This window comes from Euwallacea fornicatus, chromosome 13, assembly GCF_040115645.1.
Source record: "Euwallacea fornicatus isolate EFF26 chromosome 13, ASM4011564v1, whole genome shotgun sequence".
Lineage (NCBI taxonomy): Eukaryota > Metazoa > Arthropoda > Insecta > Coleoptera > Curculionidae > Euwallacea > Euwallacea fornicatus.
The window spans coordinates 1,083,639-1,095,974 of NC_089553.1; the positions used below are offsets into that span (position 1 = coordinate 1,083,639).

General features: G+C 34.2%; 1 protein-coding gene across 13 annotated transcripts in view; it reads left to right on the top strand.

Annotated features, from left to right (window-relative positions):
• Positions 1–12,336, top strand: part of ASPP (Ankyrin-repeat, SH3-domain, and Proline-rich-region containing Protein) — a 92,387-nt gene that overhangs the window by 23,367 nt on the left and 56,684 nt on the right. Inside the window, exon 1 of one of the 13 annotated variants that reach the window (XM_066289035.1) lies at positions 6,805–6,823. The exons of the other annotated variants lie outside the window; for them this stretch is intronic. The gene's annotated coding sequence lies outside the window, so the exon portion shown is untranslated. Of the gene's footprint in view, positions 1–6,804; positions 6,824–12,336 lie in introns of those variants that run through there. 13 annotated transcript variants of the gene reach the window in all.

Below are 12,336 nucleotides of genomic sequence, written 5' to 3' on the forward strand. Positions count from 1 at the left end.
TGCTGGAGCTGTACGACTGTGGAGCGTAATTTGATGCAAATTTCAGTAATTTAAGGTTCAAAATTTCCTTTTAAGCTACATATACAGGGTCATTCAACGAAAACTTTGCCCCCTTCCCCCCATTCTATGTTGAAAAATAAGGATTTTTCGGAAGTTTCTCAACTTACGCCATAACAGTTTTTGAGGGCGAAGGGTTTTTATCTACACTTAACCCCCAAGTTTCACGTTATTCACGTCACAGCAACGAGAATTCATGTGAGACCTCAAATTTAAGGTCTTTCATAACTACATTCAATTATGTAATGCGATTCAAAATTAATTGATTCATTTTTCACAAAAATATCTATAAATTTCATGTACCCTGCAATACACACTCAGTTAAATAATGCGTCAATAACGAAAAAAATGTGTTCATAGAAATTTAGTTTATTTTTATTTTGTACTCTAAAACAGTCTTTGGTTAAAAAAATAATAAAAGAATAAATAAATAAATAAAAATAACCAAAGGCTGTGAGTACAATATCGAAAATCAATCAATTTTCTATCAATAAAAAATTTTTTAAATTGTTTATGTACTATTTAACTGAATTTGTATTACATTTTTTAAGAACGTTATAGTTGCTTTTCTCAAAAATTAATCGATATATATTGATTCGTTTAGAAAAATTTTTAATTTGAGGTGTCACATGACTCATTGTGCCATTTGAAATTTTTGAGAGGATTGCTGTTACGTATATAAGGATAAAGTTTGATGGGTCGAATTTTATATACAATATTCGTTCCCCCCGAAAATTGTTTTGACGTATTTTGAAAAATTTCCAAAGAGTATTTATTTTTTAAATTTCAGGAGGGGGAGAGGAGAGGGGGGGGTCAACTTTTCGTTGGATGGCGTTGTATATGTATATCGCATTAAACAACTAACCGCCCGACCCAAATACCTTGACAAGTTCTCGATTCTCGGCACACAGCAGTATTACTTTATTTAGCAAAGTTCAAGAAATTACGAAACTAATTTAAACTTGGCGGCTTAAGTCGGGACAGTTTTAATCAACGAGCAAAGGTTTTCGAATAGATAAAAGGTAATTTAGACTTGCCCTTGTCTCATGACAAAGCTTAATGGCGAAAATGTATGGTCTAAAAGTTTTTGTTTATTGTTTATTCTGTACTCGATGTAATTCTTATTTTACTAACCAACTTAAGCCTTTTGGGTCACGCCACGTGCTGTAAATATAAAAAATGCGCTCGTAAAAGTAAAAGCTGTAATGTGGACTAGCTTTACTACATACTTAATTAACAGTTTTTACAGCTTTATGTTATGCCATAAACTAAATATCAAGTTTTGCATAATAAAGTAGAACGTAGAGGTTAGCTGTTGCCGTTAATATAGCGGCATTGATTAGGTTTTCTTAATAGTAATTTCTTTTACATATTTATTATTTGCATATTTTGTTCAGCTACGAAATTAAATTTAGAAACTAAAAAGGTAAATTTGAGATTGCATTAATTAAATATAAAAATCGAAAGCGAACTTGAAGAAATCCAAATATTCCACTCGGGTGAACTGGTTTTGTTATACATATTTTGGTTTCCTACAAAATCTGAAAGAATAGGTGTTCAAAAGGCTCATCTTCACTTACAACTACTTTGCAATTACTTTAAAACGTCGCCTCTTCTTATTCTGGTTTTTAAGGTTGCGGCTCATTAAGATCAGCAGTATAAACAATAATAATCAAATGGGAAAAGATCTGGTGAGCTTGCCGGCCAACGTGATATTTCGCAGTAGAATCATTTCAAACAATGGAGACATATTTCAGACAATCAGGCACTCCTCTAGTGTTACGTGGCGAAGCACCATTTTGTTGGAACCAAGGGATTATTCAACCGGTTGGGGCAAATCTCGTTATTGATTTAATCTGTAGGATAGTACCTTAAAAAGTGCAAATATGGTACTCACTTGCGGCCAAATTATCTTAGTAAATGTACGGGCCAATGATCGTATCGCCAATTAAATCAACCTATACATTTAACCCAAAACGTGCTTGTGGTCGACGTCCTTGGTATTTGTGTGGATTTTAAGTGACAATTGAACATGCCTGAATTGGTAAATTTGCATTCATCCGTGAAAAAAACGGAGATTTTGCTCCACCAGTACCATGATATTTTTAACAAATGCGCAAAAATAATTGTATCAAATGTCTTAGAAAGGTTAAAATACAGTCCAGCCATTTTATTACCATGGTTAACATTATTATAAATAATAACTATTGACGTTGCTGAAGATCCGTAGATCTGCCTCGTAAACATTGGTGCCACTTTTGAAACTATTCAAGGTTTGACTGAATTTTGATTTCCTGCGTGGTTTTTCACGCATATTACGGGAAAATTCAAAATTATCATTTTCAGTATCATTCCATATATCAGCAAGATCAGATGCCTTTACGACTTCGCCCCTATTGCTTTGTTTGTGCTTATCATTTCAAGAATTTGAACGGAATGTGAGGTTTATTGTTTATTGTTATTAGTTGCACTGTTAACACGACTCAACAACTTGCGAAAGCTATTATGATTTACGTATTACCTGGCTGTTAAAGTTCGCTAAAATTCCTTTTAGTCGCGAGTAGAAGTTGCGTAGAGTTAATGCGCACCAGCGCCTTATCCGACTCTAGAATAACGTACATCTTCTTCAACAACGTCCAGTACAAGAAAAAAATTTACCAACACTTCGTACATTCAAACCTTCGTGGTTCATGTTTATTCTGAAGAATTGACGAGGGAAGAATTAACGAACGTTTGGGGGCCTTGCAGAAGGTGCAATGTTCTCCGATCTCAAGCATTTGCTGTATTATGCAGGAGGCTAAAGTGAGAATTATTTGCAATTTACAGAATTAAAAAAATGACTTTGATACCCTGCAAAATGAAAACAAGCAACATTCGTATGAGATCGGTTAGGAAAATCGCTCCAATTTTTGGCCCCTTGGCATCTAATAGTAATTTACGACATTGTTTCTGAAACACCCTGCATAGAACATTCCAACATGGTGTGCAGATATATACATTATTGGCAAAAAGTGAAGAAAAACTTCATCACGATCAGTAACTCTGCCAAAAATGATTTCGAGGCTTAATCGTCCTGTATACAAAATTGATTTCAATTTGTAAACAATATTCCTGTATATGAATATTTATTTTTGAATTGTTTTGCCAGAGAGAAATAATTGATATATGCGATGCGGCAAAAAATAGGGAAACAATTTTGTTATTGGAATTTATTCGAACAAGTTTCCGCAATTTTTGTACAGAGTAGTACTTTATATGAAGATATCAGATTAAGAATTATAGAGAAATTCAATAGTCATGAAAAGCAGATTTCAATTGCTAGACAGTTTAATCTCAATTAATGTGTGATAAGTAAAATTATTTAATCTTTTAAACGTGGTGAAACAGCAAAAATCCCAAAAAAAATTGGAAAACGTAAAAAACAACCCCCGCTGCAGATAGACCAATGAAACGATGCGCTGTAGTAGATTCATTTGCATCTTTCACTAAAATGAAGAAAGAATCTCCAGAAATATTCCCCTCAGTACATGGCATCCGTTATCGCTCGATCAGTATGGCCCTTTATGGAGAATGTCCAGCAAAACTTCCTTTTATTATTTCTGGGAAAAACCGAGCTTCCATAGTTGAATTTGCAAAAGACCATCTTGACTAAACTATTTCTAAATTGAAAACTGTGTTATTCTCAAACTAAAACAAGTTCAACTTGTTCGGATCAGATGGAGGAAACGGGGTGAAACGGTCAAAAGAGTGTAGGTTAAACCTTAAATACACATTACCAACAATAAAACAGAGTGGAGAAAATGTTATAGTGTGGGGATGTTTTTTTGGGTTTTCGCGAGGTTGTGTTGGCGCCTTGACTAGAATACAAGGAAAGATGGATCGGTTTCAGTATCTGGATATATTACAGAATCAAATATATCTATTTGCGAAGGAAAATATGCCCTTGCGCTGGTCATTTCAACATAGTAACAATCCAAATCATAGTGCTACAATCGTTAAACGCCGGATTGCAGAAAACGGGATTTGCGCTTTGAAAAGGCCAGCGCAGAGTCCCGATTTGAACCTCATGGAGAACCTATGGTATCGGTTAGGTAGACAGTTACGCCGGCAACAACCAAGATAATTTAATAATCAAAACGAATTAGTCTTTACATTGAAAGAACCCCGGGTGTCTATAACTCCCGAATACTTTGGTAACCTCATTAATGAGACCTTCAGTTGCTCACAAAATTGAGCATACATATATTATAATAATGTAATTCCTTAAATAATCATCTGAGATGAAAGAATTTAGGAGTTTTTATTGTCATCATTGATTTATATGATATTTTAGATCATAAAAGATAATAAAATATTTGAATATTTTTCAAAATAAAGAATTAATACACCAAATTGTCATTATAAATTGTTAAATTGTGACACAAAATTGGGCGTACACCTTATTAATGAACACGCAATTTAGTTAAAAATAAATGTAAAGTTCAACTTCAATATTTTGTGGAGTTTCCCTGCGGCGTCTATAATGGCTCGAAGTTGTGGCATTGACTGGATTAATTTAAATGTGTAATTAGGTGGTGTTTCCTCTCATACAGCAAGAATTACATTTTTAAATTCTTCTTTATTTTTGGCGTTTTCATTTTAGACTTTAGTTTTTAATAGATGCCATATATTTCCGATGGGGTTGATATCAGAAATCTGTAGAGGAGCTTTCAGCAGTTTCGGCACATTACATAAGGGTGATGCGCGAACTATTGCCGCCGTATGTTTCGGGTCATTATTTTGCTGAAACTAATAAACCCTTGAAACGTTCATTTTTTCAGTCGAAGCTCTAAAATTTTCCATTAATATGTTTGTATAAACGTTTCTATCCATTATTCCGTCGATGAGGTGCAATTTTCCGGTACCGCTGGCCGACATACATACCTGTAACATAACAGATTGTCTACTGTGCTTAACAGTCGCAACGGTGTTTTTCATTTTCAGTTCTGTATTCGGTTTCCTACATACAATTTGTTATCCATCCGATCCAAAAAAGTTCGTTTTGGTTTCGTCAGAAAAAATAACAAAACTCCTTATTAATGTATTCCGGAGCAAAACTTAGTTGCTTGATTCTTTTTTGCTTTAGATATGTATGATTTCTTCCGATCTACTCGACCCTTATAATTATTTTTTATAAGTGTCCTGCGGACTGTTTCTGTAGATATTGATTGCCCAATCGTTGCGCTCTCCTCCGCAGTCTGTTTGGAAACACTCTGTTTGGGATGCTGTTTAATTTGATGCACAATAAAACGTTCATCATTAGCACTAAGAATTTTTTTTCTTCCTCTCCTGGTATTATTCTTAAATGTTCCTTCATATTGAAATTTATTTATAATTTTCTGTATTATGGAATACGTTCTGCCTACAATTGTGCCGATTTCTCGCATACTCTTTCTTTGTGAAAAAACCTTAACAATTATTTTCCTTTCGGATTCACTCGTTTCACATCGCTGAGTTTTCATCTTGAAAATTTTTATTTGGCTTCCGACAACTTTGTCGAAACCGAATTACCAATGGGGTACTGATAAATTCAAATTGTTTATAACCAACATTCCGATCAATTTTTTTGCCGTTCTTTAATTTTTTGTTGTTGCTCGGTTACGTACGCTCAATTTTGCGTGAGAATATTCAATAATGCTTGTAGTTATCTTGCCCTATTGATTCCAGTATATTATTTTTATTTTTTTCTTTACTTAAAACATCAATGTTTTAAATGAAAAAATAGTTGCTTTAAAGTATTAGGCAAAAATATTTATTATGAACGAAAGAATAAGAAACAATTTACAGCGAATGATGGTGTACGCTCCATTTTCTGAATAACTGTAGATGCATTGAAGGAGATAAAAAACAAATGATACGCAGTTAGATACTAGTCATTGTAAATACAAAATAGTTATTATTAAATGTTTCCCGACTTTTCGCAGTAACGAATTTAACAATTACTTCTCTTCTGGAAAAACAAATATTTATATGCAGCAATATTGTGTGCAAATTCAAATCAATTTTTTGTATACAGGACGATTAAGCCCTTAAATAATTTTTTGCAGAGTTATTTATCATTTTGAATTGCGCCTCTATTTTTTGCCGGTAGTGTACACTCAGTCTCCCATGTAAACCTGTTGATGTTCCAGGGCTGCAGCATAATATGTTCATTAGCAGGACGACTCCATCAATGCACGATCGGCCTATAGTAAAAATAAGCAAAACCGGATATCCTGACCAATGGTGTTTATACCTAAGTGCGATACGAGCTCGGATTTAATGTACTTCCTGTCTGCTTCCATAATGAACTCTGGTTATTACCTGAAATTCCTCAGTTCCCAACCGATTGTGCCGGTTTACCTGCCGGATATAAACACGTAGGTGGTTGGTGAAAAGAAGGCAAGAATTAAGCGATAGGTGAAAGGAAAGCACTCGTATCCATGCCAACTGTATTAGTTTTGCGCCATCAGTAGATTGCGCAGCAAGATTTCCCCGGAGAAATTTGCAAATTGCAAATTATTTGCCACAAAGTAAGTGAATTTGGTTGTAAAGCAACAAATCTCGCATACCGGACAAAAGATTATCGATAATAAAACTCGACACTTATAGCCCTTTGAAAACGTTTTTAAAGCCACGATATGTTATTAGTACTTACTACTACCCGAGCGATAACACATACGATAAAACCGTCTATATTGCCATTCTGGAGTGGCTTTGTGGCCTCTGTGTGGAGAATTTCAATAAGGTAAGTCACTCGGAATATTGCTGCGGAAACATTCGAAAATAAAATGCATCGGCGTTCTTCTGGTGCACCACAATTCCATAAAAATTTGCGACGTTGTTTGCATTCATGGGGATTTAAGAAATGTAACGAAAAGATTCGCTATTGGAAACATCTTGATAACGTTCGAATCAGACCCTCATTACGTAGCATCTAATTAAATTTCTGTAATGCCCGTAAAGCATCCATTTATTATACTTGAATTTAATGCGGCCATAATCAAAATTAATTGACTGTTCTTCACTGTAACGTTGGCGGAAATTTACGGTAAAAACTTGATAACACAAATTACTAGTGAAATATAGCGACGTTCGTTGCTATGCATCTATCATTTCGCTGAAACCGATGGGAAGAATGCGGTCTTGCCTATTCCAGTAGTTAAGTAGGTATAAATTAATCAACCTTAATGGGGAATCGTTAAAACCATCAGCGTTTTGATCCGAAGTGGCGCTAGGCAATGCAGGGTTTGGAGTAATATAAAAAATGGCACGTTTCGCGATTGGTTAGTTTGAATTCTTATAACCAATCAAAGGTACGTATGGGGAGCCTCCCTTTTGCCGCGCTTATATGTTTCCCCTTTCTCCCTCTTGCTGCATGCACGAGACAATGACAGAAGGATTAATATCCGCCAACGGCGATGCGTTCAGTAGCGCGTCTTTCACCTAGTATTTTATTGCCATGTAAAAAATAACTGCTATTAAAAGGTTTAATTAAGAAATAAGCCTGCTTTCATTGCAAGTAGCTTAAAAGAGACACTTGTGCGGAACAGATTTTACGCCATTTTTAAGTAGTGCTTAACAGGATGTCGCATAAAGTGGAATTAAAGTTAAAGAGAAACACGGAAGGTAGTTGAAGTAAGTATTAAAGCGATTTATTTTATGAGCTTTCGAGGAATCATCGTTTGAAAAATTTCCAATAAAAATGCGATAGCTTCATTTGGCAAATCACACATCCTGTTCTCAGGCAGGTGTATTAAAGCGACTATACAAGAAATTAAAATCCGAATCTTATGTGTTTAAAAGTCGGTCTTCGTGTTGTGTAATATGTAAACAGTCCATTCGCCTCGTGGTGTGGCCTCGAAACCTGAATTTCAAACCGACAAATTCTACGCTTCTGCCATTACGCTCGAAATTATGAGGTTTTTCCTACTAAGACAAGTTAAAGTAACACAAGAACTCGGTTTAGTGGGGAACGCTTTCATTTCGAGAAACAACAAAACGTTATAGGATGTCATCTCTGCGGATTTGAAAGTTGCCTTTCGTAATGACAAAAGTTATTTGAATTGGCACTAGTTGGTTGAATACAGAATCGAATAAAATTCGAAGCGAAGTAGATTCTTCACATTTTCGCTTATTACTTTATATTCCGAGGATGTTTGAATAAGTCTGTTTTAGTTTAATAAAAGTATACCACGGAGCACTGGTTGACGTCAACAACACTTTATCGGGAAAGAACGAAGGTGACAAATCACTTTAATCCACCAAAAATTAGTGGCTTTTTCCTGTAGAAAATGCCTTTTCAATATTGTATTACGTGATTTTTTATAATAAGCTATTTGCTATGTAAGTGTCTACAAGCTTCCGGGGCCGTGGAGTGAATACGGATACTGGGTGGGGTAAAATACGACAAAAAAGTTGAAAAATACAACAAATAATATAATGAAACTTAACCCAACCTAACCTTAACCAAACCCACCATATCAGTTTTATTTGTTTTTTAATTATGCTATGAACATGTTTGTTTTTTTTTTGGGTGAGAATAGTTTGATTAGATTAGTTTAGGTTTTGGTGGGCTTGGTTATGGTGAGGTTAGGTTAGGTTTCATTATATTATTTATTATATTTTCCAAATGTTTTTTGGCTTTATTTTACCCCGCCTAGTGCCCTTTTTCACTCCACGGGCACGAAAACTTGCGGACACTAATATGGAAAATAAGTGAAAAAATTCACAACTTTTTGAAAAGAATCACGTATTACAACATTGCAGAAGAAATCATTAATTTTTAATGCAGTTAAAGCGATATGAACCCAGAGTGAAATAAAAATTGCTATAGGGCTTAACTTCAAAAATTCACGAAGTGAGACATGAAAAAAGGGAACAATGATAAACAGCAAAAAATAGACTGGACAATAAACATACAAAACTACCGACCTACTACATTTCTCACTCCTGATGCTTTGTTGGTTTTTTGACCACGAAATTAAAAACAGACTTCAGGATTTGGCTTTAAACTGAAACACTCAATTATTCACTCACTATGTGTTTTGACGAATAACATGCAAACAACACTTACAAACGGTAACATTTATGGATATTAACAAAGCATTTAACAGTATCTGGCACTGTGGTCTACTTTTTATACACAAACTGCAAACGCTAAAATACCTATTTAATACAATCAAAAACTGAGTGAAAAAAAAGACAGCAAAAAATACCAATTGATGACACACGTTCTTTTTTTTTTTTTGTTAACAAAGGCTCTTTCAAAAATCGCCGCTTTCAGCTTTTGGTTATAATGGACACCACTGTGATGATATATAGTTATCCCAGAAAAAATAATACAAATGATTATTGGGTGCTACAGGTATATATTCAACTTCAGTTTAATTATTGCTTCTGATTGCATTTACATCTTCTTGAATATTACCCTATTACTCCTCTATAGTGTTAAATGCAGCTTTGTATACAATGACTTAAAAAAAAAAAAACAAAAAAAATCTAGTGGATTTAAATAGGGACTTTGTGGTGGCCCTAGATGATCATTTTCTCCACTAATCACAGACAAATACATACAGTGTGTCCGGGTTAAGGAATTAACACTTTCGTAATACCTTTATTTCTTAATCGATTTTGACGTTTTTTTTGTTAATTAGATATTCAAAATGCGCATTCGTCTAATGGATACGTTCCCTCTTTACCCATAATCATAACCAATTGCGTGCATTCTTATGGGATCAAATTTCGGAAAACACTATTAGGGCGTTTTTTGGGATAAAAACGAAAACATATTCTTAATTAGAATGACCTAAAACTTACCTGTTCCGATTTTCATTTTTCTACTGTACAGGATTTTCGAAAAAATCAATAAAACATGTTTTTTACGTAAAAAAATTTTTAAATTGGCAAAAAAATTTATTTTAACAATAATTAACTAAATTTTGATATTTTCTGCAATGTATGCAGTATCCACAAGTTAAGTGTGTAGTGAAAACCAACAATATATTGCTATGATTACGAACTGTTAGGTACTAACTGTTGGTTTGCTGTTCGTAACATGATCAATTTCACAGAAGTAAAAAGTTCGAAAAATGTCTTATTCGCTGCAAGAAAAAGTTGAAATAATAAGATTAGTTGGTGATGGTACGTGTACTTTTCGTGAAGCAGCAAATGAATTTAATCGACGACATCCAAAACGCAATATTAGTCATGTAACAGTCTTGATGAGCTTCCCCTGAGTTATCACTACAATTTACATTTACAACTTGATGGAGCGTCCATTCATAATGCGGTTAATGTGAGAAATTGGTTAAATGATAATTTTCCCAATCGCTGGATCGGACGAAATAGTCCTATTATTCGTTGGCCACCACGATCTCCGGATATCACACCCATGGATTTTTTCGTTTGGGGAAGAATAAAAAATAAAGTTTATGCCACAAGACCCCGGACCCGAGAAGAGCTTTGTGCGCGTATTAGAGAGACTTGTCAGAGCATAACTCCACAACAACTAACTAAAGTACTGAGAACTAATCGTCGACGTATTGAAAAATGTATACGAGAATTTAGGGGGTTGATTGGAAATATCAAAATTTAGTTAATTATTGTTAAAATAATTTTTTTTGCCAATAAAAATTTTTTTTTTCCCGTAAAAAACATGTTTTATTGATTTTCTCGAAAATCCTGTACAGTAGAAAAATGAAAATCGGAACAGTTTTAGGTCATTTTAATTAAGAATCTGTTTTCGTTTTTATCCCAAAAAAAGCCCTAATAGTATTTTCCGAAATTTGATCCCATAAAAATGCACGCAATTGGTTATGATTATGGGGCAAGAGGGATTGTATCCATTAGACGAATGCGCATTTTGAATATCTAATTAACAAAAAAAAAACGTCAAAATCGATTAAGAAATAAAGGTTTTACGAAAGTGTTAAATCCTTAACCCGGACACACTGTATATAGATAATGAGAGGAGTGCCATCTTACATAAACCAAAACCATCGTCTTCAGGCTAGAAGAATGTCTTCCAAAACTAGGTAAGTTGTTTCTCAAGAAGCTCAAATACCGTTCTTCGTTCAGTTTTGCCGGAAGTTCATCAGATATATAAATAAAACACAATTTACTTGTCACACTAATGAAACAAGCTGTTCCTTAGAGGATACTTATGACTACCTCTAGTTAGTATAATCTACTACTAATCACTGTTGCAAACGTCAGTAAAAGCATTAAAAATAATATCCGTGGTATGTTTTATTGTTTTAATTGCCTTCCTCGAGCTGCAAGCGGTAGCTTGAAAAACTTTATTGAAAATATCTCGAAAACGATTGGAGATATGAATTTTTTGTAAAATAGCAGCACCAAATGAAAGTAGAATCCCCAACAATAATATCAGATGGTCACACCTCTAAATTAAAAAATGACATAAAATACCTTGGAACAACAATCGATAAAAAACTGAAACCGATTAAACACCATGGAAATGTGAGAATAGAAATTACTAAACGAATAAAACATTTTCTATCGCCAATTTATAAAGATAAATGTATTAGTACAAAAACTATAACAAAAATCTACAAGTCCTTCTGCAGACCATTGTTATGTAATATTTTCACTTGTGACCAGTTTGGTATCGCGGATTTTTCGAACTCAAGCAAAGCTCAAGACATTCGAATAATAATTTATTCTGCTGGTATTCTACAATGCATTTTAATCATTAATTATTAAAATAAGGAGGATTGCGGCTAACATGATCGTGATGATTGTGGGTGTCTTAAGAAATCAGAAAATCAAGAATGATAACTGAATTAGGAATCGTAAACATTCATAAGCGCGCCATTAGCCAAAGGGTACTTATTTATCAATCAGCAAAATGGATTTTTTGCCATGCTTTAGCAGTGGTACTGCTTAATAGAGAAAATATTGCAATGTTAAAACATAAAGGTCCTTGAATAAACACGCCGTTTTGAGAGTGAGTAGTACCGAAAACCATTAGTAAAACTAATCTAGGAAAGGGCGTTGCACATAGGCGTAGTAAAGGGGTACATTACGGTTAGACCACGGAAACATACTAAGGGCAAATGGAACTGAAAAAACGAAACAATACATACCCACAACACAACAGATTGCACTAAGACTGATTACGAAGATAAATCACCCCCGACAACCCTCTACACAATTCATCCAACCAATTACTGTACGAACGCGCACACTTGGCAAGAATAACTGAAAGAACTGCAACACAAATTCAGACAAAATAAAAAA